The following is a 13,763-nucleotide window of genomic DNA, read 5'->3' as shown; positions in this document are numbered from 1 at the left end:
GCAAAAAAAACTATACTGCCCATATTCATCCTCGAAATCGCGCAATATAGCACAATCTTGCAGTGCACTGACGCGTGCCTGCAAGCATTGGTATGAACGATTCACGAACTGGTTGTGGCCGCTATGGAGCGTATCACGACTTCTCAGAACGCTTCTAAGAGCACGTTCTTGTATGCGCCCGTTTGTGCAACATCTCGTCACTCATCATTATCCCTCAACATGGACACCAGATAGGAAAGGACAAAAACATTGCTCATGAAAAGGTAGTGTCTCCTACTCCATCGACATTGGAGATCGCGAACATAAACAAAAAGAGGATAGCAGCAGTAAATTCTTATGCAAGACAACGCAGCGTGTTAATACTTTAGCAATCTTATCTATTAATGTAACGATTATTGTTCCCCGAACAAAGGTTCATATATTTGCCTATTCTACTATGTACACTTCTTACACTACTACTATTCTACGAACTCCTTTATGTGAGAGATGTGGTGGAGTCGTATGGACTTCTTTCCTTTCAGCGTCTCCAATTCATAAGCATTGTGGTGAGCTGCTCCCCTTATACGGTACGGGCCGTTGTAAACAGAATAGAATTTTTGGCATTTCATTTTTTGTTTGTTCGAAAGTCGGAAAGACTTAACGAGCACCTTTTGTCCAATTTGGAAGTGTCGTAGACGAGCTCCCCTGTCGGCACGTCTCTTCCTGACCTCTGCTGCAGCCCGTATCCTCTTGAGAGCCAAATCCACTATGGCTTGGTGCTGCGTTCGCGCCCTTGGTGGGAAGTTTACGACCTTGGTTATCAAGTCCTTAGGAATCCGGTTTTTCAGTACTGTAATGGGTGCCAATTTTGTTATCCCATGGGGTGCCTCATTGATCACCTCCTGGAAGTCTTTAAGGAAAACGTCCCATGTCGTGTGCTGTTTGTTACAGTACAACCGGCACAAGTTTCCGAGTTCTTTAATAACCCGTTCTGCAGCATTCGAGCTCGGATGGTGTGAAGATATAAAAATGGGATCAATTTTACATCGACGCAACGTCTCCTTCCATGTTTTTGACTTAAACTGTGGCCCGTTATCAGAAATGATTCTACTCACATGACCAACCTGTGGTAGGAAATCCCGGATTAGGGCTCGTGATACAGTTCGTCCTGTTGCCCTCTTCAGTGGCGTAAAGGTAACGTATTTGGACGTTAGCTCAACAAACACTAATACGTAAGTATATCCTCTTCTTGTTCTTGGCAAAGGTCCCATCAAATCTGTTGCTGCTAATTGTCTTAATTTGGTCGGTACGATTGGGTATAATGGTGCCTGCATGCTCACAGTGGTGTGCTTAGCCTTTTGGCAGTCTTTACACACCGACAGTACCCTCCGAATTCGACGCTCCATGTTTCGAAAGTAACACATGGTCCTTAGCTTGAGATTGCACTTGCGTGGTCCGAAGTGTCCATAGCTGAGGTGAGTATGCCATATAACCTTGTTTATTAGGTGTTCAGGGATGCATAACCCCCATTCAGTGTCATTGGTATAATTTCGGTGGAAAATTATGCCTTTCCGCAAGAGGTAGAACTGCCTGATGGTGGCGTGTCTTCTGTCTATCCATTTCTGTTTCAATAACACTAGGGCAGGGTCCTTGTCTTGCTCCTTCTTGATGTCCTGCATACTACAGGTAATAAAATTTTCAAAGGCTACTTTCTGCATATAGAAAAGGCAGTAGTGATTTTCCTCCAGATCTTCTTCCATGTTGAGCTCAAATCCGATCGGTGACCGTGATAAGGCGTCTGCAATGATGTTCTGACTGCCGGGGATATATTCTATCGAAAAATTGTACTGCTGTAGATACGATGCCCACCTAATGAGCCGCCTGTGATTAAGCTTTGCAGTCATCAAGAACTCGAGCGCCTTGTGGTCTGTGTAGACCCTCGTCTTGCGACCAAACAGAAGGTATCTGAATTTTTCAAACGCCCATACAATAGCCAGCGCCTCTAACTCGGTTACTGAGTAATTCCTCTCACTCTTGGCTAGTACTCTGCTAGCAAACGCAATTGTCTTCCACACCCTGTTTCCTTCATGTACATAGTCTTGGAACACCATGACACCCAGACCGGAGTATGAACTGTCCGTTACTATGCAAAGCTCTTCTGCTAAATTAGGGTGTGATAGGATGGGTGCTTGTAATAATGCGAATTTTAATGCTTTCCATTCGGATTCGGCCGCCTCATCCCATTCCCAAGGAATCTTCTTTCCTGTAAGTTGATGCAACCGAGGACTGCTCTGAGTTTTGACATGTATAAAGCGGTTGTAAAAATTTATGATCCCCAAGAACCCCCTTAACTGCTTCTTTGTCGTAGGAATGGGAAACTTTTCAATCGCTTCGATCTTTTCGGGATTTGGCGCAATGCCCTCACCCGTGATGATATGTCCTAGAAATTTCACAGAGGACGTCCCAAAATTCGATTTTTCGATATTGATAGTCACTCCGTATTCCTTGAATGTCGCTAGGAGTTCACCGAGGACCGCATTGTGCTCTCCCCAAGATTTCTCCGCGATCAGCAAATCGTCCACATAGCTGGTGACATGACGTTTCAAATTATCGCTTAGTATGCCGTCCAGCCCCCGAATGAATGCGGCAGATGAAACGTTCAAACCAAATGGTAGACGACGAAACCGGTAACATCTTCCAAATGCTAAAAAGGCTGTGTACTGTCTGCAATTTGGATGGAGCTCGATCTGCCAGAAACTCGATTTTAGATCAACTGATGAGAAGATTGATATTCCATGGAAGTTTTGTAAGAGTTCCTCTAATCGTTCCGGTCTGTCTGTTTCGGGTTCTATTATGGTATTAATTTGTCGCGAGTCCAAGACTAAACGAATACTACCATCTGCCTTCTCGACTACTCTTAACGGGTTATTATAGGCTGAAGCCGTAGGTTCTATTATTCCTTCACTCAGCATTCGCGTAATTTCAGCTGCTACTTTCTGTCGATATGCCAAGGGGATTGGATAGGGTGGCACACGAAACTGGTTGTGCGGACGTACACGAAATTCATATTGGAAGTTCTTTATTGATCCTGTCTTGGGAAGGAAGACCTCCGCATGTTCTACTAGTAATTTATGAAGTTCTTTGCGGTGGTCGCTCCTTATATTCTTTATTGCATCCACTTTTTCTCTTATTTTCTCCTTTATTTCTCCCATTATTCCGACTTCATTCTCATCCGTGTCCTCTCCCTTACCCGCAACGTCGACCTGTTCTTCCTTTCTGTCTTTCAGACACGCATAGTTTATCCGTACACAGTTAGACGGTAGTTGAGCTGGGATCAGCTGGTCGTTGAACTTAATGTGGACGGGATTCCCTTTCCTCAAAACCACTTCACCTCGTCCTAGATCAACTATCGCGTCATGTTCATTTAGGAAGTCCGTTCCTATTATCATGTCGATCGCCAGATTTGGCACGATCCAGAAGTTAGACTCTATTTTGTGTCCTTGGCAGGAGAATTCCAGTCTTGTTTGTTGGGTGACCTCCGTACATTTACCCGCTAATGCCCCTTTTATTTTGGTTTTCTTAACCGATAGGACAGGCCAGTCCATCTCCTGAGAGCACCTCTTGTATGCTGCCTCGGATATTGCTGTTATGTAGCTTCCACTATCTATTATCGCATTCATACTCTTTTCAGCTATTGCTACTGTGATAAGAGGCTGCCGATCTTGTCGAGGAGTTGCTTTATGTTCCTCGAGCAGGATTTCTGATAAATCTTCGTAATGTATCATCCGTAGTTGGCCAGGTCCGAGATTACGTGCGAAATTCCGGCGGCCTGTGTTCGCACTAGTCTGGCGTCAATCCCTTGTTAAGCTCCCCCTCCTCTGACGTGCATTAGGATTTGCGGGTCTAGTTTCAATCTCCTGGTTCCACTGTTGTCCTTGGTTTCGCTCTCTCCAATTACGGTCGCTTTGCCGTTCGTTATTCCTCCTATCCCAGATTCCTTGTCTAGATTGACCCTGCTCCCTGACGTTCTGGTTTCCGTGTCTTTGGTTTCCATAACCTTGAATAGCGTAACCTTGACTTCCGTAACCCTGGTTTCCTAACTGACCAGTGCGATTATGCGATCTGTTGTCGTCTTCTGTTCCTGGCCGGTGGTATTTGTTACTTTGCCCCTTCTTCCTGTCCCTTGCGTCTTGTTTATCAAAGACTACTTCGAGTTCGCGCAATAGACTCTTGAATGCTTCTATGTCAGATCCACACTTGCCGACAAGTGTCTGTTGGTACCTAACTGGCAATTTGGAAAAGCAAAATTTAATGATTTCTCCGTTACTATATGGACTGTCTAAAAATTGATTCTTCTTGAGTAAATCATCAAGAAATTTGGTTGCGCTCCTATGTCCGGACACTTCCAGTTCAGGACAAAATATTATTTCCTCTTTAATCCTGTCTTGCGTTTCCTTTGACCAGTAGGTCCGCAGGAATGCACCAACAAATTCCTGATAAGTCCGACACGTCACTGCCACACCCCGCATCTTTTCCGCGGCTTGGCCTTCGATGTGTCCACACATGAATTCTAATTTTGCCTGGGTTGGCCATGATGCCGGTAATGAATTTGTGAACTGCATCACCCAGCTCTTCGGATGCATCGACCCTCCATTTTCTTTGAACTTCTGGAATTTTAGTATCGACAGGAAGTGATTGTGATCAAAATCCGTTCTGATCCTCGCACTGGTGTTGTCACTCGTTTCCGATACTTGCACGTCTGCTGAGTGTCCTGCTCTATCTTGCTGATAACTGTGATGTGCTACCTCTGTATCACAGTGGAAGTGGCACTCAGAATTCACTCTCCTAAGTGGGCTATAATTATTGGAGCTATTACTCGCTGTTTCTGCGTGTGCAGTGTTAGTTCCGCACTCGGTCAATGGGCTAGAACACGGCGGGCTTTTCCTCGGAGACACAATTCTTTGTACTCCATCATTGGTACCCGAACGCGCAGTGCTCGTGTGCCCGTTTTGCTCTAGTTTTGCTATCCGACTCTCTACTTCTTCCATTCGTTTCGTGGTGTTCGCAACCGCGATATTACCTTGAGTTTTTAAGAATGCTAGGGATTTTGAGTGGGATTGTGTTGTACGTCGCAAGCGCCCTGCGAGTTTAGAAGTTGATTCCGCGACTTTCATTGCCCCTATTGCTGCCGTTTTGGCTAGGCCTGCTACTTTTTGTGCTACCATTGACATTTGTTTTGCTTCTCCACATTCTTTCTTTATTGTTAATAATTCCCCACGAATTTCCCCTATATGCGAAATTATTGCCTCCGTGTCCTTCTTACGCTGTTCGTCAGCTTCTTCTTTCTCCTTCTTACGCTGTTCTTCAGCTTCTTCTTTCATTGATCGTAGGAAGCTCAGTATTGGGTTAATGTCATCATTTTGATCCTCGTCACACATGGGTGATGTAACTCTGGACACCTGGGCGCTAGAGCTCTGACGTGACCGAGCTGGCCTCTGTCTACACTCGTTCGTTTGACTATAAACTTCTGCTGCCGTCTCGACCTGTGTGCCTGTCTCTGTTTCATCCTCTACCTCACTATCATAATCACGGCCGCGACGTTGCTCTAAGATCGGGTCCAAATCACCTTCCTGATCAATGACCCTGTCGTCCTGTCCTGCTAAAAATGTGCCCATCTCATCTGCGAACCTATCCCCGTCAGTAACGTGTCTCTTATCCATTATAGTATCCACTTTTGTTTTAGCTTCGCTCACTAAAAGTCGTGCCTTACTTCTCGTGATCATTCATGAGAGACAAAATTTATCTAAAATACACAATAAAAATAATCTACTCCCTGTATTTTTTACACATAGACATAAAATTTCAACAACGCTGTTCCAACGCTGTAATTACAAGCACAATTTTATGTGGTACAGAAACCGCACACAAATCCGACAAAGTGCGATGTGGTACGGACACCACATCAACGAAACACAAAAAACAATGAACAAAAAAATATATACACTGAAAACAAAAACTGTAATCATGCGCCGCTACTTAAAACTAAACGCGGAACTACCAGAAAAAAAACTTGGGTATTAATCAATAAAAAAAATTAGAGAAAAAAAATTTGAATGTTCGTACTAAGAATACTGTTTGTTAATCAGTGATTCTCAGGAAAGATCCGAGGCTAAGGGTCGCCATATTATGCGAGGTGCCGGGGCTAGCAGTGTATTTATCACTAAATCCTACTAGAATCCACATATGTAAATCATGCTCTAAGCCCCCCTATTCTAACTCCGACTTTTGCTGTTGCACAAGGATAAAAAAAATACGCGAACTGACTCTAATCAACCCTGCCAGTGGAGTAGAAGAGAGTTTGGCACCTGCAATAATTTAATTTTATAAATAAGTTAAATAAACAAAGGTTTCATTAGCATAGTGAGGAATGATAGGGTTGCTCTATCGATTAACAGAATGAAAGTTCTGTCCAAAATAACAATATGATTTATTAAGACTAAACACTGAGTAGTAAAAGAAACACAGGAAATATAATACATCAAATTGGCTCAAATTTGGAGATTCATACAAACACTGTAAAGGTGAACTTGTCCCTAAACTAGATCGTGAGGTTTAAGACGAGGTGGTATGTGGAGCCAATTCCTTTCCACTCAAATCTCAAGAGAGACACACAGCTAACCCAACAGTAATTGCTGCTACTCGAAACAGAACAAAGTTAGAAAAGGATGAACAGGCGCGCTCTGCTGAGCTCTGATTGTCACCTAGGAAAATCCCTATCTGCCGGTGCTGCGGACGTACATTACCAAACGGTCTTCTTATCTCCCAGAACACGATCTGGCGTACCGCAGGCGAGGGCTGGTTGCTTCGACGTCCTCGACCGAAAGGCGACTGCTGACTCCCCACAAGAGCACCCGTACAGGCCGAACACAGAACATTTCCGCCCCCACGACAGTGGCCGAGGTTAAACGTTCCAATCAGCAACTCGAAAACCGGCGGAAATTCCACTCCATTGCCGGAGCACTACCATTCCACCAAGGAGATTCTTGGCGCCAATTTCTGTGCTGATTTTGCTACGTCACAGCGCTATGCCCTGAGCAAACGAATCACCGTTACTATTTTGCAGAAAGTGCGGGAATTTTCCCGCCACAACTGCCAGGGTACACAAGTCATTCCCACGCCTCGCTGGTAGCCCGCCAGAAAGTGTTTTCGCTAAGTTTCTCCGAAGTAACGGAACCTCTAGCCCAGCCGCTACTTCACACCCCAGCGGGCGTGTCTCTTGACAATGTCGGCGTCTGCAAAGCATTCACTCGACTGCCTCACACACGTCGGCTTAACCCGCCTGTCACCGGACCACCCGGGTGACGAGAGACGCTGCGTGGGAAGTCCGCGTGTGAAGGAATAGCAGCCCTCCACCGCATGCAAATAGAGAGGAGAGTCGTAAGATAGAAATATGAGAGGGGGCTCATGCCACCTCTCAAAACTAAGACTAAGACCTCCATGTCCAGCCTGCTAAACTATTTACGATATACAATAGAGAGGTAACTGATTTTGTGCTTGGCTCAAAATCGCTAATGAAAGGGTTCTTGTGATAATAGTAATAAAGGTAATGACGCTAACGGTTCTTGTTGAGCCTACAAGGCTCCTAGTAGAGTACATCAGGCGCAAGCACCTCCCGGCCCCGCCGACAACGCGACCTGAACGGCGGTTTTCCCCGATCTACCATAGGTATCCGTCGGGTTGGGCTCAAAAGAGAGGAACCACAATTAAGATCCTTAAATCCAGGCCGTGCGCCGCCTCTTACCAGGAGGCGTAGGTCCCTTGAAGAGGTGCCTAACTTTAAGCTTGCAGATCAGAAGTTATTAGTGTAGTGGAGGTTGAGGTATAGGGTGTGTATGTTGGTTGTACAAACAATTCATGCTGAGCCGATGAGACTTATAATGATACGTGGTGTGGCAGTTAGCACCTTCCGGCCCCGCCAGCAACATAGCCTGAACGGTGGTTTTCCCCGATCTACCATAGGTATCCGTCGGGTTGGGCTCAAAAGAGAGGGACCTCAATTAAGATCCTTCCATCCAGACTGTGCGCTGCCTCTTAACGGAAGGCGTAGGTCCTTTGAGCTTTAAGCTCTTATTAGACGTGGAGGTACTGTTCACTATTTACATGTAAGGTGCAATCTGTTTTTAGGATTGTGTGTGACTTGTGCACCTCTTGTCGGTTGTTCCAGACCGTTCTTTGAAGTGGACTTGGTTGACACTATGGATCACCCGCGCTGGACGCTTCAATATCTGTGTTGGTGCCCTGGTCTGTATCTGTTTCTTCTTCATCACTCGTGGTGCCAATCAGATCTGTGTCCCCCTGGGCATCATGACGTCGGTTTGGACCGACTTGACTTCTGTAGGGTTTGCTGCGCAAGTATTCTATTTGTTGGATCTTCGAGATTTCGTCAGTTAGTTTGTTGAGTTCAGTCCAACTTCCCGGTCGCGTATTATGGCATGTAGTTCGTTCTGTGTGTTCAGGGGATTTATGTGTACTGTGTGTCTTGTGTTCGTGCGTTGTCCGCAGAAGAAGACAGTGTGTTCAGGGGAACCTTCTTCCCCACATGTGCATCTATTAGTCTGCTGCAGGCTCACGCGGTACAGACACCAGCAAAACGACTCACGCGGTACATACACTTTTTTTTCACTAGCTGCTTAATTTTTAAGACCCACCGTCTAATTTCTTATGGTGGGTCATATGTTGCCACTTAGCCGCTGTGACTGCGTCCGGGGTCCGGTGTGACTGAAGGTAACAAACACCACACCGGCTCCCGTCCCCACTCACACCGTTGCTTGTGTCCCGCCACGTGGAGGCGGGCTCTATTTGTTTACATCCATTTGATATCGAAACGAAAATCTGGAAAGGCTAGGCGCGTTTTGGAACGCCGCTGCCCTGAATGTGCGTCCAATGCCTTGTACATGGCCGGCCGCTGTGACCGAGAGGTTTTAGGCAATTCAGCCCGGAACCGCACTGCTGCTACGGTCGCAGATTCGAATCTTGCCTCGGGCATGGATGTGTGCGATGTCCTTAGGTTGGCTAGGTTTAAGTAGTTCCAAGTGTAGGGTACTGATGACCTCAGATGTTAAGTCCCATAGTACTTCGAGTAATTTGTACCATTTGAACCTTGTACACGGCATGGCTGTGCTGTTTCCGTAGGAACCATCCTGACATTTAGATAAAAGGTTTTGTGGAAACCAGCGCCGGCCGGAGTGGCCGAGCGGTTCTAGGCACTACAGTCTGGAACCGGGCGACCGCTACGGTCGCAGGTTCGAATCCTGCCTCGGGCATGGATGTGTGTGATGTCCTTAGGTTAGTTGGGTTTAAGTAGTTCTACGTCGTATGGGACTGATGTCCTCAGAAGTTAAGTCCCATAGTGCTCAGAGCCATTTGAACCATTTTTTTGGAAACCAGCTGTGGTGTGCGTACTGTAAGACCTTCGGTACACACACCATCAGATTATTTAACTTGTCGCTCTAACGAAATAGGCGAGTGTCAGCAATATGTTTCGTGGTCTTATCGTGGCGTGTTTATCTTCTGCCGTTAAGTCAGACGATAGAAATGCCACTTGCACGCTTAGAGTAGCAGATTGACGGTGACCAACTTTAATCAGAACTTGATTAATCTTCAAACACAGTTATTAAAATAATAACAAGCATAAAAATAACTTAACTTGGTTCTGGATGCTATTTACAATTGACAATCTGAAGTTCGTTTGGTCTTGGTACGTTAATCTTATTCTCACATATCTCTGATACTTGACAAAGTGTCTATTCATTTATTTTCATGGCTATTTACAGCAATATGATAATCTTATTAGGCGCAGACTGAAACTTGACTACAGACTAATGCAGACTAATGCAGACTGACTAATCGGAGGTCTGTACACTCGTTATACGAGGGCAGTTCAATAAGTAATGCAACATATATTTTTTCTCGGCCAATTTTGGTTGAAAAAACCGGAAATTTCTTGTGGAATATTTTCAAACATTCCCGCTTCGTCTCGTATAGTTTCATTGACTTCCGACAGGTGACAGCCCTGTACGGAGCTGTTAAAATGGCGTCTGTAACGGATGTGCGTTGCAAACAACGGGCAGTGATCGAGTTTCTTTTGGCGGAAAACCAGGGCATCTCAGATATTCATAGGCGCTTGCAGAATGTCTACGGTGATCTGGCAGTGGACAAAAGCTCGGTGAGTCGTTGGGCAAAGCGTGTGTCATCATCGCCGCAAGGTCAAGCAAGACTGTCTGATCTCCCGCGTGCGGGCCGGCCGTGCACAGCTGTGACTCCTGCAATGGCGGAGCGTGCGAACACACTCGTTCGAGATGATCGACGGATCGCCATCAAACAACTCAGTGCTCAACTTGACATCTCTATTGGTAGTGCTGTCACAATTGTTCACCAGTTGGGATATTCAAAGGTTTGTTCCCGCTGGGTCCCTCGTTGTCTAACCGAACACCATAAAGAGCAAAGGAGAACCATCTGTGCGGAATTGCTTGCTCGTCATGTGGCTGAGGGTGACAATTTCTTGTCAAAGATTGTTACAGGCGATGAAACATGGGTTCATCACTTCGAACCTGAAACTAAACGGCAATCAATGGAGTGGCGCCACACCCACTCCCCTACCAAGAAAAAGTTTAAAGCCATACTCTCAGCCGGTAAAGTCATGGTTACAGTCTTCTGGGACGCTGAAGGGGTCATTCTGTTCGATGTCCTTCCCCATGGTCAAACGATCAACTCTGAAGTGTATTGTGCTACTTTTCAGAAATTGAAGAAACGACTTCAGCGTGTTCGTAGGCACAAAAATCAGAACGAACTTCTCCTTCTTCATGACAACGCAAGACCTCACACAAGTCTTCGCACCCGAGAGGAGCTCGCAAAACTTCAGTGGACTGTTCTTCCTCATGCACCCTACAGCCCCAATCTCGCACCGTCGGATTTCCATATGTTTGGCCCAATGAAGGACGCAATCCGTATGACGCACTACGCGGATGATGAAGAAGTTATTGATGCAGTACGACGTTGGCTCCGACATTGACCAGTGGAATGGTACCGTGCAGGCATACAGGCCCTCATTTCAAGGTGGCGTAAGGCCGTAGCATTGTGTAGCTAAAAGATTGGGGAATAACCTGGTGTACTTCAATGCTGATTAAAACAACCCCTGTTTCAGAAAAAAAATGTGTTGCATTACTTATTGAACTGCCCTCGTAATACCTCGAGCGTTCAGGTAACACTGCGTTAGTGTGATCCGCGAGGAGAAAAGGTTCTACGTTAGCAGCAATCTCACTGGCGGCGTTACATATTAATACGCGGATCGGCGGAAGCTGAATTTGGTCCGTCTCGTAGGTAGCGCCATGCCGTAGTGTGGAGACGGACGAGCGCTGCGCCTGCGCTGTTGTGCTTACCGGGGCGCGCTCTATTGGGAAAGTTGTGTACCCGCTGACTACGCGGAACTATGTACACAACACCAGCAAAACAAAAATCTTGATGGCTAGGCAATTTTCAAGACGCCCCTGTGACGAATGTGGGTCCGATGCGGAATGGCTGTGGCGTTTCTGAAGGGACCATCCTGACATTTGGCTAAAATAGTTTTTGGAAACCACCAAAGCAAAAATCTTGATGGATAGACGCGTTTCGGAATGCCGTTGTCCCCGACTGGTGCTCCGGTGCCTCGCAGACGGCATCAGCTCGTTCGGTGCTTTGTGTGTGCCGCGCGGCGAAGACAGCCGGCAGGAGGCGGCCGGGCCGGGTGGCAGGTAGAGCGCGCCCGCCAGCGGACGTGCCGGCCGGAGGAATGTCGTCACGACGCCGCATATCGGCGCCGCCATCGAGTGATAGGGGCGGGCCGGCCGGATTCTCCACGCCGGCCGCGCCGCGGGCGCCGCACTTAGGCCGCGCCTCACGAGCCGCGGCCGCAGATAACGCGACGCCCGCCCGACGCCGACGCCGACGCCGACGCCGGCAGCACGCGCGCGGGCGTTCCGCGCGCTGTAACGCGCCGATCCCATCTCCGCGGCGGCGGCGACTCTCCGGAGCGACAGGGGGCGGCAGCCGGCACTGCCATTGTCGGCGGCCGTTACTTGCCACGCCCGTGGGCCCACTAAATGCCCCTTAATGCGACTCCTCTCTCTCTCTAGCTCCGGCCGGAGACGTTTCGCCTGAGATGTCTTCATCCCGAGTGTCAGAAATTGCACCGGAAAATTCTTAAGAACCGTCCTTTCCCTGTTACTCCAGTGCGGCTGTTACGATGAGCGGCGTAGATACCGGACTGTGAAGTACTTCGGTAAACACTGCCTCGGAACCTCCTCGCGGCGAATGGCAATTTCGAACGTACGAGGTGCCGCAATGACGTGAGATGCCGGGCGGTAACAGCAGTTTTCAGAGGCCATACGGTACGGGCTCTCGTGCGTGCGGCGGACTCGACGAGACTCTGACGGCTGATAAAGCCATTGGAGCCGCTGGCGGTGTTTCGCTGACAGGTAACAGGTGATTCAAGGCACAGCCGCCACCTCGGAGCTCACCGTATGGAGGTCCTGCTCTTGACGAAATCATCCTTCATCCAGTAAGTTATCTGACCAAACAAATAAGAATTTATACTGTAATTAAAAACATTTGTCCATTAACATGATGATGATGATGATCATCATCATCCTAATGATATCGGTTTCAAGGCGCTTAACGACAAGGCCATCAGCGTCCTTCAGAGTAAGTAAAGGCTCGGTCAGAAGAACAAAATCTGGCCTCTTGAGCAGTCTTCTTTGTAAAATGTCCCATGGACTTTTACTAGACGCTTCAAAAACTATCTGGCAATTGAAACATAAACGACAGTTGCTTATCAATGTATTAAAAAGAACAAGAAAAATAGGAGCGAGCAAGTCTACACCACTTTCATGTCCTTTCCTAATGATTTTGCCGGCCGCTGTGGCCGAGTGGTTCTGTGCGCTTCAGTCCGGAAACGCGCTGCTGCTACGGTGGCAGGTTCGAGTCCTGCCTCGGGGATGGATGTGTGTAATGTTCTTAAGTTAGTTAGGTTTAAATAGTTCTAAGTCTAGGGGACTGATGACCTCAGATGCTACGTCCCATAGTGCTTAGTGCCATTTGAACCATTTCTAACGATTGAATAAAACTGTAATAAATTCCTGACATAAAATACTAAATTAAACCAGAAATAGATGAAAGAAGTGCTAAAAATTAATCCTGCTACAGGTTGTTGGCTTTCCACAAATATAAACTGGGAAAGAGACAGCCACTGTGAGATCAAGTAAAATCTTGCTAATGGTTGCATACCTGCACCTCAAATATGCTTCGTAAAAATTGGTGCTTCAGTTAAATATGCACTGGCTGACAAAAAAGTTAGGCACTCAGAACTCAAGGTCGGATTTCAATGTAACTTCGTACATCAACACACCATCGGCCGGAATGTAAAACATTATAGAGCAGCAATTCTCTGCGATATAAAGAATGGCCACCAGACTGCATCAGTGTTGTTCGTGTTCAGTGTCGTAACCAGACCTGATATAGTATACAAGGGACGCGAGTGATCACACTATGAAGGATTCCGAGATGCCACGTACTCGTCTGAGATAGAGTTATCAGCAACAGACAGAGGTTGAATGGGGCCTCGTTGAGCGTGTCCACTTGGTCGACTGGTCAAATCGTGCAATATCCACTATTAGGGGCATTCAGATATGACAGTGCCCATTGTTGGACTGTGTGGAAATGTGAGGGCGGACATATTCGTCCCCAAGGTT

The sequence above is a fragment of the Schistocerca nitens genome, chromosome 8 (genome assembly GCF_023898315.1).
Source record: "Schistocerca nitens isolate TAMUIC-IGC-003100 chromosome 8, iqSchNite1.1, whole genome shotgun sequence".
NCBI lineage: Eukaryota > Metazoa > Arthropoda > Insecta > Orthoptera > Acrididae > Schistocerca > Schistocerca nitens.
The sequence above is the reverse complement of the archived record's forward strand: the minus strand, read 5'-3'. Positions refer to the sequence as shown.